The 17,873-nt window shown below is 40.1% G+C and overlaps 1 pseudogene; it reads left to right on the forward strand.

Annotated features, from left to right (window-relative positions):
• The first annotated feature begins 12,279 nt into the window (after positions 1-12,279).
• On the forward strand, positions 12,280-15,895 carry LOC119260388 (probable ATP-dependent RNA helicase DDX23; annotated as a pseudogene).
• Positions 15,896-17,873: the final 1,978 nt, after the last annotated feature.

The raw sequence follows: 17,873 nt of genomic DNA on the forward strand, positions 1-17,873 counted from the left end.
GGGATAGTTTGGCTATTCAGGATTCTTTATCATTCAATATAAACTTCAATAATGTTTTTCTCCATTCTTTGAAGCATGCCATTAAGAGTTGATAGAAATTGAATTGATCTGTATATTGCTTTGAGTAAAACAGTCATCTTAGCAATGTTAATTTGTCCAATCTAAGAGCACTGAATATATAGTAGGATAAGTAAACAGAATTCAGCCTTCTGTTGTCTCCAGGAAACACACCTAAGTACCTAGGATAGACATAGACTGAAAGTAAAGGGTTGGAAAACAATCCTACAAGGAAATGGGACCCAAAGGAAAGTAAGGGCAGCTGTAATTATATCACATAAAATAGAATTTACAGCTAACAAGAGACAGGGATGGCCATTATGTGATGATTAAGGGAATAATATACCAGGAAGACACAACACTCATCAATATATGTAGTCCAAATGAAGGAGTGCCAAAGTACACTTGGAAATTACTATAAGCTCTGAAAACCAACATTGGAGAAAATACATATGTGGTTGGATATTTCATTACCCACTGTCACCAATGGACAGATCAAATAGACAGTATATAAATAGCGGCAAAATTACCTTAAATAAAGAATTAGACCATTTGGGTCTAATAAAAATTTACAGGGCTCTGCACCTAGCAAAATCCAAATACATAGTTTTCTTAAATGTACACAGATCATTGTCTAAGATTGACCACAAGCTGGGTTACAAGATGATTATTAACAAATTCATGAAGATTGAAATCATACACTATACATCTTCTCTGACCATAAAGTTTTCAAACTCAAAATCAACTAAAAAAAACCAAAATTATATAAAATAAAATATTAAAAAAATGGAAAATCACAACCAAAAAACAAACAAACAAACAAAAAATCCCAAACAGAGAGCACTGATGAACAGACTCCTGAAAGACCATTGGATCAACAAGGATATCAAAGAAGTAAACCAAAGAAAACCCTTGACATAAATGATAATGATAACACAACCTTCCCAGAGGTATAGGATACAACAAAAGTAGCTGTAACAGAGGAGTATATAGCAATACAGGTCAAGATCAAAGAAAAAGAAAGAGCCCAAATAAATAACTTAGCCTCTCAACTTGAGGAACTAAGAAAAGAAAGACAAAAAAATCCAAAAGCAAGAAAATAAATAATAGAAGAGTAAGAGCAGAAATAAATAAAACAGAAATAAAAGAGATAGCCCAATGGTCAATGAAATCAAAAGCTGGTTCTTTAAAAAGATAAACAAAATAGACAAACCTCTAGCTATGTTCAACTTCTGAAAAAATGGAGAAAACTCATATAAATAGGTTCAAAAATGAAAGTGAAGTTACAGCAGGTACTGCATAAATCTAGAGGATAATCAGAGATTACCATGAAGATTTATATACAAATCAACAAGAATTTGAGATGTACACATTCTTAGAATCATACAGTCATCTAAGGTTATGTATGGAAGTAATGGAAAACCTGAAAAAAAAAAAATAAAAGCAGTCACAAGCAAGGCAATTGAAAAATAATCAAAACTTTCCCCAAAAACAAAAGTCCAGGACCAGATGGCTACCGAAGATGAACTAATACTTATTCTGCTTAAATGCTTTCAAAAATTGAGAGAGAAGGAGTATTTCCTGTAGGAAATATGGTGCAACTCTGGTTCTTTTTCATGTTTCTACCACTACCCACTATGGCTGCCACCTGTGGCCTTGCTTTCATTTTTGGTTTTGTTGCCCACACGTGACATCATGTTGGTGCAAAAAGCACATGAGTGTAGTGCACACATGGACACTGGGGGCTAAGGGCACACATACCTGCAATTGCAGACACCTGGGCTGAGACTCAGAGCACATGGGGCATGCATGCCTACAAGTAACCCATCGAGCTCACCAGAGAGAAGAGAAGCCACAGGAGTGTGGAGATTGCGGGGTATGGGAAACTTGGTTTCTACCTGGCCCCTGCTCACTGGTCTCCCTGTACTTTGCCCCCTTATTCAGCATTAATGGTCCATCAAAACCACTGAGGGCTCCTAGATCCTTTTCCATGCCCTGGTTGCCATGACACTTCCAAAAACATTTCATGAGACCTCACTCAAATACCAAAACCAAGGACAAAATGCAAAAATAAAACGATAAACCAATCTCTGTAATGGTTACAGATGCAAAAAATCCACAATAAAGTCTTAAGTTGAACACAACACTGCATTAAAAGGATTATATATCATGACGGAGTGAGATATATTCCAGGGACACAAGGGTGGTTCAACATCAAAATTCAATCAACATAATTTACCACATCAACAAAGAGAAAGATAAAAGCCATATGATCTTATAAATAGATGCCAAGAAAACATTTAACATCCATTTATTATGAATACCTTTGAAAAACTGTGGATAAATGAAACATATCTTAACTTAATAAAAGCCGTATATGACAAACCCACACCTAGCATCATTCTCAATGATGAGAAACTGAAAGCCTTTCCACTAAGATCCAGCACAAGAAAAGAATGTGCACTTTCAACCATTACTATTCAATATATTTTCAAAATTCTAGCTAGATCAATTAGGCAAGAGAAAGATATAAAATTAATTCAATTTGAAAAAAAAATGTAAAGCTATCATCCTTTGCAGATGGTATGATATTATACAAAGAGAACCTTAAAAAAAAATCTATGGAAAACATAATTGAAACAATAAACCAGTTCAGTAAATTATCAGGTCATAAAATTAATATCCCAAAATCTGTTGTCTTCCTATATCCATTCAGTCTGAAGAGCCTGTTTATAATTGTGGCCAACTAGATGATGATATGGTGGATAAAACAAAGCTCTAGCCTTTGATTTTCCGTGAATAGAGGTGGCTCAGAAACTATTTATTATGTCAATAGAATTAGGTATCATGTACACAGGCTACACTTCTAAATATATTCACTTCTCTTTTCTGTTCTTACTGCATCTCTGCTCTCCTTTACCTTCTCTCCCATCTCACTGGTTTCTGCATCTCCAATCATGTCTCTCTTCAGGCTTGTTCTTTATTAGCAAAGAAAAAAATAATCTTTCAAAAAAAGAAATCTGTTCTTGCTGCCAAAAGTTCGCCCTCCCCAATATGTTTCAATAGGCCTCTCCAAGACGTCTAAACAATCCTTTTAAGATGTATCATCTGTCATGTGGATTAATTCAAGCTAATATCAGGGTTAAGCACAGCATTATGAAACTATCCACAGCCTCAGCAGCTCTAGTTTGATCCCCGGCTGGCCAGGGAGCTACCCACATAGCGCAGCAGACCTCTCCTGACTTGCCCACTGCTCCCCTCAGCAGTGTATTTCAATCAATCTTGTTCTGTTTCCCACTCTGTCTCTGATGAATCCTCTCATCCCCCACACTCTGGCCTGTACCCCAGTTCTTGTATGCATAAATAAATAAATCTATAAAAAATTCAAGCTAGTATCAATAGAAATCATGTGGACATCAAAAGACACTTGAAACACGCCCCTTAACTATCTAGAAGAATGAACATTGGGGGTGATTACCTAGTCTCAGGTTTATCTCCTAAAGAAGATCTTTCATTCAAGAAGCCTGTCTATAAGGTAGGGCAAATATTTCATTACAGAGCATCTGATTTTTGTCATATGAGTGTCCCTCTGCTCTCCTTGAAGTTCCAGGCCTGTACCCCATCCTTTAACTCAGTATAAATACACCAATGTTGTCCTATTTACTCTAGAATTTACATCCATGTAAGTTCTCCATTTGTAATTACATTGTTATTTTCACGTTCTAATCTCTCTGATATAAATTTGATTGCTAGGACAGTCCAAGAAGAAACAAGAAGGGTAAGAAGAAACTTCCCCTCCCCCTATACTACATATCTAATAAAATACTAATAAAAGATCAACAATTGCAAACAAAATCAAAATTTGATTTCAAAGTTTGTTCAAGTTATTTATTGTCACATTCCCTCCTATTTCCTTTGTTCAGTCATATTCAACCTCTTCCAGGTCCTACATCCCCTTGGAGTTTTTTCCTCAGGCTGAGTCTTCACCCTGAGGCTTCATTCCTCCCATATATTATCTCCCCAGATGGACTGATTCCCTTATCTAGAGCAAGTTTCTTCCCCCCATACCCTATTGTATTTATATTATACCCGATTTACATGTTTTATAATCCTGATTTATATTTAGTATTTATTTGTTTGCTTTGTTGTATGTATTTTTTCCACCTCCACCAAAAAGGATAGCTTGACTATTCAGTGGGAGCAAGGGCATAGCTGTTTTCTAAACCACTATACATCAGAGCCTACCACCCTCCCTGCACTAAGATGGAAGTCAATAAATACTAGATGAATAAGTGCGTACATCAAGCCCTGCATTTCAAATAAAGGCTATTGTGATTCACCAGAAGATTATGTGATGTCTCAGAAGACAGAATGTGTAATCACTTCCCTAGAATAGTGATTACCAAACTGTAGTGACCACAGAAACTCCTGTTCTGCACCACACCCCCTCCCCCATGATCTGATACACTGGGGCTGGGAGTAGAATATGCATTTAAACAATTTCCTTGGGAATGCTGATGCAATTGATGTGAAGATGATTCTTTGAGAATGACAATTCTAGGATTATCCCCCATCCCCATTCATGATGCATAGTCAGTTATAACACACTACTTCTACAATACAAACTCTGGTACATATTACCAGATGGAGTGAATCTGAATAACTCCTATAAATATATTGAGAATTCTACAACTTCTGTTATACTATGTTTTCCTCAAGCAGTTCTTGAATTGTCAAGCAGTTCTTTACAATTTTATAGAAAGAGCCATCCAAGAATGATGAAGTTTCTTTATAATGTTTGTAGGGTGAGGTAAAAAAGTATCAGGCTTTTCTGCCCTCCCACCATTAGGAATGATGATGGATCCCTGTGGTCCTGAATGCATGCCTGATGGCGGGCACCTGGAGTAGGGTGTGGGCATGCGTAGGTAGGTGCACCAGGGCTGAGAGACTGGCTTATAAGGGTGGCGTCACTGGGACACCAGTAGAACAGCAGAACAAAAGAGAAGCAGAGGCCAGGAGAGAATGCCAGAGAGCCCAGAAAGAGTGAAGACTCATGGGGCTGGGAGGCCTACCATTCTCCCATCTCCCCGGCACTCCTACCTGCTATGTACCCAGTAAATCCCAATAAAACCCTGAAAAAGGACCTCCCCTGGTGGCACAGCAGTTGAGCGCTGGGCTGCAAAGCTGCCTGCAGCCTCTGCAGTTCTGGTTCAATCCCCAGACTCCAGCAAGGGTCCCACATGGTGAGCAGACCTCTCCTGACGCACCCGCTGCTCCCCTCAGCAGTGTATTTTGTCAGTCTGCCTGTTCTGTTCCCCACTCTGGCTCTGGTGAATTCTCTCATCTTTCCACGCTTCTGACTGTACCCAGAGCTTGTATAAACAAACAAACAAACAAACAAACAAACAAACAAACAAACGAATAAATAAATCTTAAAAAAAAAAAGAAAAAGAAACCAAAAAAAGAAAAAGAAACCTGAAAAAGCCACTGAGTGCTCCAGGACTCTCTCCTCCTTTACCCATCTGCTCGGGTCATAGAGAACCTGCCCTGTGCCTGTCCTGCCGCTACATGTTCTAGTGATGTGGCTTCTTATTTTATTAAGGTATGTCTTCAAAAAAAAAATAATAGTTATTCTATTGTTAAATAATTTTAAAACTAGAAATGCTGTATATGTTGGACCTGTCCTTTGATTTGGGGTAAAAAAAATCTAAATAATTTGCCTATTTTGAAAGTTTAGTGCATACAAATTAATTTAAATATAACAGCATAATATTTCTTGGTTTCTTTATCTAAAACAGATATATAAAATATAGATGATCCATACAGTATTTTTGTAAAAATTTATTTTTATTTATTTATACATACAAGAACTGGGGTGTAGGCCAGATGTGTAGCCAGAGACAGAGTAGGGAGCAGAATAGGCAGATATACTGAACACTGCGGAGGGGAGCAGCAGGCAAGACAGGAGAGGTCTGCTATGCCATGTGGGTTAGCTCCCTGGCCTGGGATTGAACTCAGGTTGCAGTGGTTGGTGATAGCTTGGTAGGACTGAGACTTTAACCCCTGTGCCACAAAGGAGGCCTGAATCATACAGTATTTATGAAAGGAACTACTTTTCCTTTGAACTGTTTTGAAATTATGCTTAGTGCATAGGGACAGAAGACCCTAAATAGCTTGTACTTACAACCAAAAGCCAATGAAATGGTGGGCTATTAACTTTCATTTGCACAAAAATATCTTCTAATCATTAGCAGTCAATGTAATTACCAGCTGACATTTGTTGGAGGAATAGCTATGTCTCATCTTATTGTGCTGATGACTCAGCTGGTCATATCATTACAATCTAGGTTTGCTTTTAAATGGAAGGCTGCTCTTTGTTCATTGAGTCTTATCTTCAATAGCATCAGAATCCTTGTGAGGTTTACTCCCTTCTGTGTATGAACAGAGTTCTTGCTCCATTACCAGAATTTCCAATTCAGAATCACCAGAGTTGGTGGTGCCTCTCTGGCAAACTGAGACCTCTGTTATAGGTGTGTAAAGTCAGGAATGGACCACTGAGCAGGTTTTCTGATCCCATGCAGACCGGGTAAAGGAGGAGTCAGAGTCCTCAGTGGTTTTTCAGGTTTTTATTGGGGTTCAGTGAGTACGTGGCAGGCAGGGGTGCTAGGGGGCTGGGAGGTTGGCAATCCTCCCAACCCCCAGCAAATCCACACTCTCTCTGGGCTCTCTGGCGTTCTCTGCTTCTGCATCTGCTGGCATCCCCGTGACGTCGCCCTTAAAAGCACAGTCTTAGCCCAGGTGAATCCCATCTACCTAGGCCCACACCCTATTCCAGATGCCCGTCATCAGGCATGCATTCAGGACCGCAAGGATCCATCATCTATCCTGATGGCGGGAGGGCAGAAAAGCCTGACATTTTTCCTTACCCTACAGTCCACCCCCTCAGGGTTTTCTGCCATATAGTCTTCATATGCACAATTTTGTCTCTTAGCAAACACAAACAATGCAGTCATGGCCCACAAAAGCAAATACATTGCAATATAACAAAATACAACAGAACACAAATAAATCCAGGCAGGGCCCCAACCTAGTGCGAAAGATAATTATTGGTACCAGCAGATGAGCCACCAAATCTGCTGCTGAAGGCACTGCTCATACGAGGGAGGGGAATCACTCATGGCATCTACTATAACACACCAGGAGCCGTCAGGCTTCCTGGTCTTCTCTGGCTGTAGTCTCGGCTATAAGCCACACACAGCATCCACTCCAGGATGCACTAGCTCTGGGATTGGCGATTCTATTCTGTTGGGGGTAATCACCAACCCTAAGGGTTTCTGTCTGCAGTCGCTCCAACACTCGGCCTTCATAGCCACCAATGTGACTTGCAGACCCCTGCACTCAGGCCAACCCACTGCACAAGCACATGGATCGGGGATCCAAACTCTACATGCGGCTTGGGCTCCACCCCAAGCCATGTTCCCCACCCGTCCCTCAAGGACGGGTTCCTCAGCTCCTCACCCTCACTCAAGAATGAGCAGGGCATCACCCACAGGTGATTTTACGAGACTCACAGTTCTTCAGCATACTCAGGCTGCTTCACAGCCACTCAGACTTAGCATCAGCACCAGCTTTTGCCTTCTCAGTTGGCTTTTCTCCTCTGCCTAGATGCTCCAGGTATGCACAGGCTGCTTTTGGCCATCAAGGCCCACTGGCCATCCCCAGATTCTCAAAAAAAAAACATAAATGCCAAGGTCCTCCGCCTTCTGGCAGGATTGTCAGTCTGAGTCCATCAGTCCATGTCCATCAGTCTAAGTCTGTTGGCCTCTCCCTGCATCAGCACCTGCAAACCCCTAACCGTGGTCCTCTCCTCGCCGATGATTTCGCTGCCCCAGGGGTCATTGGCTGGTCCTTTCCGGTGTTGTTGGCTGGTCCTCTCGGGCGTCTACTTCTCTTCCTCCAGGCGAGGTCTTATCCCGTAGATCCTGGACATTGTCTATCTCCTGGGTCACCATGATGCCTCAGGTGCATCACAGGCAGTCTTTTACTCCTTAGTCCCTCTGGGTCTTCAGAGGGCTCCATACCCATCTGCATGGATCATCCTGCCGACTACGCCAATTGTAAAGTCAGGAATGGACCACTGAGCAGGTTTTCTGATCCCATGCAGACCGGGTAAAGGAGGAGTCAGAGTCCTCAGTGGTTTTGCAGGTTTTTATTGGGGTTCAGCGGGTACGTGGCAGGCAGGGGTGCTGGGGGGCTGGGAGGCTGGCAATCCTCCCAGCCCCCAGCAAATCCACACTCTCTCTGGGCTCTCTGGTGTTCTCTGCTTCTGCTGGTGTCCATGTGACACCACCCTTAAAAGCACAGTCTTAGCCCAGGTGAATCCCATCTACCTAGGCCCACACCCTACTCCAGGTGCCCGCCATCAGGCATGCATTCAGGACTGCAAGGATCCTTCATCTATCCTGATGGCGGGAGGGCAGAAAAGCCTGACATTTTTCCTTACCCTACAAGGTGCTTTTGGGGTAATTCTAATGGGTCTGGTATAATTGAGAACATTTTATTTTCCTGTTTGTCCTTGGCTCTTGAGAGAATGAAGTTAATTTGTCAGAAATATGACAATATATTTTCTAAGAAGCAGTGGAGTGATTTTATACTGTTCTATTAAAAAAAAAATGCTGAATGCAAATCTGACTTCTTGAAGTTGCACTCACCTGTGTACACTCTTAGGCTCTCCTGTATGTTTGAGGCCAGGTTTTCTGCCTCATTGGATTCTCTTTTTATTGTGGCAAATGGTAATTGTTCTAATCTCATTCAGTTCACTGCTTACAGAATTTCAAGGTATTTCCTGTGTTAAAAAGCTTATGATTTTATTTTAACATATTAGAAAGTGTATGTTGTATATAAGTAAGTCATAGAAAGAATCTTTGGAAGATTTTTTGGGGAAAGCAGATTATGTTGGTCATTTTTGATGTGGTTAGTTTGTTGGTAAATTGTTTTAGGACTAGGAAGATTGATTAACTTAAATGTATTTGGATAAGCATAAATTTAGGACAAAAGTCAAATAGAAAAGTTATTTCAATTAAGAAGAAAATTAAGAAAATAACAACAATGAAAATCGTCAACCCTTAATTGGTGTCAAATGCTTTCTGAACTTCCAACCTGTCTACAGTTTTACTTTGTTGTGATACTCAGCAACTTAAGTGCTACTTTAATTACTTTAATTATTAGTGGCCTAGATCTCAGGTACTCCTTTTCTAAGTAAAACTTTTCCTCTGGGTATCTTAAAATTCTCTCTTGCTAGTTCTTTTCCTTGGCATTATATAGTGTAAACTGCATTCAGGAAAACTTTTAGTATAAATGGGTGTTTCTTTTCTTCCCAGGAGGTGGGATGGATAGGCAATTATCTTTCTCTAAGATTTCTTGGAGAATAAGGATTGAGAAAAAATGTCCCACAAATGATGCATAGATCATATTAGGAATTTACTCTTGTATAGCTGGTATAGACTTAGCTATATACAGGAGCCACAGTTTTCCATGACTTGTTTTTTATTTAGTTAGTCACAGCATTGTCTTTTAAAGTTGCATTTTTTAATTATTTGCAGATAATATAATTTACAAATATTTATACATACATACATATAGTACATATGTGAGTATATATATATATATATATATATATATATATACACACACACACTGTTTTTAAAAGAAACACTTTTCTGGATGTATAGGTTACCTGTGTTCCTTCGCTGGCCCTTATGATTGTAATTTGCTGGATTTATGTAGTTTTTGTTGTTGTTTTGTTTTCCATTCAGCAGTTTGGAATCTTTTCAAATATTACTATAATTACAAATCTTGCAGAATCTGTAATAACTTGTTTTCCTAAGTTTAACAAAATGTATATGATGAGTGAAACAAGTTTGGAAATCTAGAGTAGGAAAGTAAGAGTCTCTTGGAAATCATGTTTTAGTTTTTTTTTTTGACATTAAGAAGTATCTTTACTGGGCCTCCCTGGTGGCGCAGCGGTTGAGCGCTGGGCTGCGAAGCTGCCCACAGCCTCTGCAGCACTGGTTTGATCCCCGGCCACTGGCAAGGTTCCCACAACACGTGCAGACCTCTCCTGCAGCTCACACTGCTCCCCTCAGCAGTGTACTTCATCAGTCTGCCTGTTTTGTTCCCTGTTCTGGCTCTGGTGAATTCTCTCACTCTCCCGCGCTTCTGACTGTACCCAGTGCTTGTATAAATAAATAAAAATATTTAAAAAAAATAAAAAAGTTAAAAAAAGAAGTATCTTTACTAATACTCATGCACCATCTTTTGTGCCTACATTTATGCAAGCTGTGGTTTGATTTATTAATTTCACTTAGAAAAATAAAATTAAAAATAGTGAGGTTATTTCCAGCTCACATTCAACTGAAAAAATATAATTATGAACCTATTTTATTTCTAGGCTAATGTATGCCATAAAATCCAATATAAAGTTTTTTATCTTTAAATTTTATATTTATTATTGCTAGTCAATCATTAAATCCCAAAATGTCATTAGGCAAAGGGTTGTGTTACTTTGACAATTGAGGACATAGCCCTGTAGACAGTGGCCTGGCTATAAGGCAGTGGTTTCATCATTGTCTAGGAAAAATACAGGTCTGCGCCTGTTGATTTTCAACAAGGTATATGGCAATCTCATTATTAAAAGTCATGTTGACTAGTTTTCTCTGGGCCAGCGATTTTCCTAAAATGTTCAGAAAATTCACAAAAACATCCAAAGTATGCTTTTCAGATACATGAGCAATGTAAGTCAGAGAAAAGTTATTAAAATATGGTTCATTTCCCTATTTTTTCTGAACAAACAAAAGTTTGGGCTTCAATAATCAACCTTATGAATTGTCTGAGATTAATTGCAGACTGCTGTTTGCAGCTAAGAGAAAAAGATTCTCACTCTTAGCTAGAGGGGGTTTCTTTAAATCTAGCCCAGAGAACTTCCCTAAGAGCCCAGCTGGCTAGACTACATAGAATTTGGTTCAAAAATAAATACTTTGCTGAAAAAAAAAAAATGCTTATAGAAATTCAGCTAACAATCTGCCCCAAAGCAGTCAGTGAGCTATCCAAGAGCCTCATCATTTTTTTTAAAGCTAGGGATAAGAAAATAAATTGCAAAGATATTATAAAAATTTCAAGTAAATCATATGAACTATGCTGATATAAAACCGAGACATGCCTACTTTGACTATATATATATAATTTTATCTTTTCAGATCATTTTGGATTATTTTTCTTCATTTATTACAATGATAGGTTGTCCATAGCAATAAAACTTGTTTGCAGATTATTTGCTAGTCTAGAGCATGGGTCTCTTTTAGGATCCATAGCATCAAAAAGAAAAAATATCAGGGAAGACAGTTTCTTCTGTCTCTCAGGTAATAGCAGGTGCCAAGTTTCAACATATGCTTCAGTGGAAATTTGAATAGCTAATCTATTAAATTGTAAAATTTGTTTGTAGTTCCTTTTGTGTATAACGATATCACCTTCATAGAATACCAGTAATCTATTTTTTCCATTCTTTTAATGACTGATTGATTTCTCTGAGCTAGTTCTCCCTACACCAAGGAGACAATAGCTTCAGCACTAGTGGTAAATTTATTTTTCTTTCAACATTCCTGTAAGGTCAGGAATGGACACAGTGCAGGTTTTCTGATCCAGCAGACCGGGTAAAGGAGGAGTCAGAGTCCTCAGTGGCTTTTGCAGGTCTTTTATTGGGATTTACCCAGTACACAGCAGGTAGGGGTACTGGGGGGCCGGGAGGCTGGCAGGCCTCCCAGTCCCCAGCAAATCCTCATTCTACCTGGGCTCTCCAGTGATCTCTGCTTTTGCTTCTTTGCTTCTCTCTCGGCTTCTGTTCGTTCTTGGCTTCTGCTGGCGTCCCCGTGATGCTGCCCTTAAAAGCACAGACTTAGCCCAGGTGAATCCCATCTACCTAGGCCCACACCCTATTCCAGGTGCCCGCCATCAGGCATGCATTCAGGACCGCAAGGATCCATCATCTCTCCTGATGGTGGGAGGGCAGAAAAGCCTGACATTTTCTTTACCCTACAATTCCTTCGAAGGAAGCATGGGTATGAGGCATTTTAGAATGTAAATGCTAGTCATGTAGTCAAGTATGATACCTTGATCTACCTTTTGTAACTCTGAACTTACTCTAGTCAACAGTTATTTGCCAAGCTAATGGAGAATGCCTTCCTGAGGACACTCAGGTGAGTCTAGTTTCTTTTACCTACTCAGCTGATTATTTTTAGGGCTATTTTTGAACAAATTTGAGAAATTACAAACTTTGAAAGACCACATTACTTAGATTCAAGTAATGCTATTTTAACAGAACTTATTATTTTGATTATGCTAATACAGGTCTGTGGTATGCTTCAGTAAGAACAAATTTGGAAAGGAAAGCCATCATTACAGGCAAAATGTAAAGATTAAGGAATTTCAGAACCAAATAAAAAGAAATGACTGAGAAGCAGAAAGAAGTGTTCAAAGTGCTGACTGTGACCTCTGGGATAGAACAAAGGCAAAAGTAAAGTCTTGAAAAACCATCTCATTAAAAACAGCAGGCTGTTCAGTGATGTTGTGACTGCATTAGGCCATTCAGCCTTAGAGTGATAGCATGAGAACTCGCTGACCAGAAGGACTGTGATTTATCACCTTCCAAAGAGGAAAGGAGGGCCTCCCCGGTGGCGCAGCAGTTGAGCGCTGGTTTGTGAAGCTGCCCGCGGCCTCTGCGGCGCCGGTTCGATCCCTGGCTGCTCCCCGGCCACCGGAGGAGGGTCCCGCATGGCGCGCAGACCTCTCCTGCCGCCCGCTGCTCCCCTCAGCAGTGTACTTCGGTCCTTCTGCCTGCTCTGTTCCCCGCTCTGGCTCTGGTGATTCTCTCACCCTCCCGCGCTTCTGACTGTACCCAGTGCATGTATAAACAAAACAAACAAATATTTAAATAAATAAAGCATGCCTCTATAAAAAAAAAAATTAAAAAAAAAAAAAAAAACAAAGAGGAAAGGAAATGATTTCTGACTCTTAACAGAGCGGGTCAGAGACCAGGACCAGAACCTTTCTCCATCTGAAGACAGGAATCAGCATCAGTCAAGGACTAGATGTTAAGGAGGCAGAAGTCCTCGCTTTGGTTCTGGCTCCAAATCAATGGACATAGAACCACAGCATAAATAATGAGAAGGAATTAAAGAGCGGGGATGGAATAAGAAGGACCAGAATTGGATAAGGATGGGCACAGACTGGATAAGGACCACAGACTATCTAGTTTATTTTTTGGCTGAGGAAAAGATTTTAAATCTCACAAAGACAGAAACTGTAAGAAGAATGAAGAGGATGCACACGATAATAAGCAGCTTGAGGCCCAGTCATTACCCCTGGCAGAACTTCTGGTCAAGAAAAAGGCTGATGGGGCCTCCATGGTGGTGCAGCGGGCTGAGGGCCATGCTGTGAAGCTGTCCACAGCCTCTGCAGTGTGGTTTTGATCCTTGCCAGCCAGCGAGGATCACACATGGTGCAGCAGACCTCTCCTGTTGTGCCTGCTGCTCCCCTCAGCAGTGTATTTCAGTCAGTCCGCCTGCTCTGTTCCCCACTCTGTCTCTGGTGGATCCTCTCACCCTCCTGTGCCTCTGGTCTGTACCCTAGCTCTTGTATAAAAATAAATAAATCTTCCAAAAAAAAAAAAAAAGAAAGAAAGAAAAAGGCTGAGGAAGAAGCTGAGTCAGATTGACAGATTGAGAGGCCGATGCCCTAAAGCCATGGTAGTAGGAGATGGAGAGGAAGAAAATGAAACAGTTACAAGACTTGGGCAGGAATATGTTAGAAGACCCTCAGAAATGGGACTGTTGGAAATTCAGGAAGAGGATGGAGTAGGACGGCAATGGAAGTAAACATAAGGTAGGGTGCCAGGAGATCTGGGAATAGAAGAATAAGAGCAAGAAACTACATGCCATTAAAGAATGTTAACCTGGATGATATCAAAAAGCAAAATAGAGCAAGGCATGTCAATGACCTCAAAATTTTTTGTGAATGGGATGCATCTGCGGTACAGCCATTGACTACAACTAGCTATACAAAAACTGTACTTCAGTAGTTTTTGAGGTGAGGCTTCACTGCAGACATTAACCTATAGCACAAACAAGAGCAATCCATTTTTGTGGAGACTTAATGGAGAAGAGATGAACATTGGAAGAAAAGGAGCAGAAGGAGACACGACTCTGCAAACTTCCTAATAAGGAAACCAAACAGTGCTTGGGTGACTGACATTGGCCCTAGAAGAAGTAAATGAGGCAGAGTCCGGCACTGAGGGGTCCTCTATAAGGACTACAGTATCGCTACCAAAGATGGCAAGAACCCCAATCCTTCCAATGCTGTAAATACTCCTCTTTGCCACCACACATATTGGACATCTTTGGAAAGTGTGGTTACAAGGAACCAACACCTATCAAGTATCAACAAGTCCCCATTGGGCTACAGTATTGTGACATCACTGATGTGGCTGAGACAGGCAGTGGCAAGACAGCAACTTTCTCATCCCATTGCTAATCTGGATCAACACTCTCAACAAAATTGACAGAATAGAAGAGTCACATGAGGACACTTAAGCCATCATTCTGCCCCCTATTGATGAATTTGCTCAGAAGATTAAAGAAGAGACAATAAAATTTGGAAAGCCACTAGGCTTCCACTCTCTGGCAGTCATTGGTGGTGTCTCCAGAGAAGGCCAGGCTTCATGTTGCTCACAGGCTGTGAGATTGTGATTACTACCACAGGACATCTGATTGACATGTTGGGGAACTGCCATCTGGTGCTAAGCCACTGTACTTATGTGGTTCTGGATGAGGCAGATAGGATTGAAATGGACTTTGAACCCCATCTCCCAAAGATCCTGAAGCACATGCCTGTCGGCAACCATAAACAAGACGTTTAAGGCTGAAGATCTTGGCCAACTTCTAGTCAAAAACAACAACAACAACAACAGAGTGCCACCAGTAATGCTCATGGTTACCATTCCTGCAGTGGGACAGCATCAGTCTCTAAGGTATCTTTGGCAAACTGCTGTGGCGTACATTGGCTCTTCAGGGAAATCCTGTGAATGTGTGGAACAGAAGGTCATCCTCAGGTGAGAGTCAGAAAAGAAGAAAAAGCTGTGGGCAATCTTTGGTCCAAAGCAAGGTTTTGATTTACCTATCACCATTTTTGTCAACCAGAAGAAAAGCTGTGATGTTTTGGCCAAATCCTTGGAAAAGATGGGTCATAATGCTTGTACACTGCATGGTGGAACAGGCCAAGAGCAGTGAGGATTTGCACTGTACAACGTCAAGGGTGGGGCTAAGGATATTTTGGTGACACAAATGTGGTGGTATTGACACTCAAGATGTCTCTATGGTTGTTGACTATGAAATGGACAAAAGTACTTAAGGTAAAATCTTTACATCATTGTCTGCACAGGACAAGCAATTAATAGCAGTGTGGCCATCACCTTCCTCAACAAAGAGTACTTACTGTGTTCTATGAGCTGAAGCAAGCCATCTTGGAAAGTTCAGTGTCTTCTTATTTCGCCAGACCTAGCCAACCCCCATAAGCCCTGCACAAGTCAGGCACCATTCTTACCAATAAACAATGGGAGGAGACCCTTTCCCTAACATCACTCTTCCATGAACTTAATGGCATGATCCTGTTCTTCGGGCTCCTCATGTCTCTTTTTCCAGGTCTTTACTCTGGGTTATGGTGTTTTGTTTTGTTCTTAAATAATCAGGCTCCTTGAGCTGAAAGACTGAGTGTGAGGCTGCAAATCGAGAAGCGCTGTAGGGAGCGAAGAATATATTACCAAAAATTTTGGCTAAGTTTTGCTCCCCTGATCGGCTTTGGGATTACCCTGGGTTTTCAGCACTTGCCCGTTATGGGGGCAACCAGTTGGCAAAGCTTAATAGACTGAACAGCAAACTGACAGCTGGATAAACTTCTTCAGTAAAGACATGACTGTAAGCTTCAGCAATGTCATTGCCCCAAATGATCCAGGGGATCTGGCATTTTAAGCATTATGGGCCTTGGGCTCTTGTCATTTTGACAGTTCTTTGCCCATTTTGGATTTTAAAGCAAGTCAGCAGCCTTGTTCAGAGCTGTGCATAGCCCTGTGCCAAAGGATGGTGGGCACTCTAGGTATCCCTCACCCAGGGGATTTTTTAGCAGATGTGGGGACAGGTTTAGTAGATGGCTGTGTCCATCTTTAAGTCACTGAATGAAATTCCTGTTTTCTATTCTCTGGAAGATGTTTTTATATTCTGAGGATAAATACATGAGTATTAAAAAAATAATAACAGACATCATTTGGCCTAAGAAAATTATGAAAATTAGAATGGTTATATATTAAATATCATTTTTATTATTTGCACAAATAAGAAGTTATGCTTATTAACATTCATAACATGATTTTCTTTGTGGAGGACAAAATGCTCTGAGAATATGACCTCATGAAAACCAATTACTTGAGTTTGCAACCCAGATTAAAGGAACAGAGGCAGATGGTTTTCCAACAATTTAAAGGTTTTTTTTTTCCACTTTTGGCTATGTTTAAAATGACTTTATTTACTCAACAGGCTAGTAGACTAGTGTATAATCTCCCCTGGGGGCAGTCGCTGAGCTATTTCACCTTTATGAGCCTCACTGCCATGCAACCAGTCATATTACCATGCTTTGTATGTGGTAGATGTGGAATAATTACACACTGAATTGAAGTCATTGTGCCTAATCTATTTATAGAGAACAGAAGTAAGCGATGACAATTCATCAAAGCCAAGTAGCTAGTGAAAAGTTTGATCTTGTTCATTTATTTACATTGATTAATAAATATTTCAAAACACATGTGGTCATCATATGTAGAGACATCCAAATTTGAAGTGACTGGCTGTTTTTTTTTTTTTTTTAACTTCAATCAGGATAAAGCATGTTACTGACAATTCGTCCACAGCTGTGCAACAGAGAAAGTCATGTCATTTATTTTTGTCTAGTACTAAAATCTAACTTGTGATCTAAGATTTTCTTTATTACAGTGAAGAAAATCCCTAAAGAGCAGGTAAAAATCTTTCTCCCCCTTTTCATTGCATTGTATCACTTATTTAATCACTACTTATACTACACTTGTATATTTACATACATTTTTTATGTCAGATATTTGTGATGCTTTAGTACAATGTAGTTCTTTTAACTCTTTGAGGCAAACACCATAACTTATTCATCATAGCATTTTATGCAGCATTTACCAGATTGCTTATTATATAGCATGTCCTCACAGATTCAATTATTGAATAACTATTATCCATAGTGAGATATGTTCATTCAAAGCAGCAACTCTGGAGAATAATTATACAGACTCTAGAATTATTCCACTGCCTGATTTTAATCTTGATTTCACCACCTTCTATGTGTGCAACCTTGAGTCATTTATAAAACTTGTAAATTTTATGGACTTGTAAGGAGTAAGGTAATATAGGTAAATCTTAAAGCAATGCATAATCATAGTTAGTGCTCCATGCATGTTAGGTTTTGTCCTGCATTTTCCACCATAAATACCATCTTCTGGCTAAGTAAGTTACACTGACAGAATTGATGAAATTGTGGGATTTTAACTTTCTACTAGAACTGCACAGTAGCAATGTAAGATTTTGGTGTGGGTAGATTTTGTCATATCTATATTTCAGTGCAACAGGAATTGCTATCTCTATGTAATATTTTGATTCTCAGCTACTTGATGACACTTTTTATCTAGTATAGGATGG

The sequence above is a fragment of the Talpa occidentalis genome, unplaced genomic scaffold (assembly GCF_014898055.3).
Source record: "Talpa occidentalis isolate TD23 unplaced genomic scaffold, MPIMG_talOcc4v2.1 talOcc4.6, whole genome shotgun sequence".
Classification (NCBI taxonomy): Eukaryota; Metazoa; Chordata; class Mammalia; order Eulipotyphla; family Talpidae; genus Talpa; species Talpa occidentalis.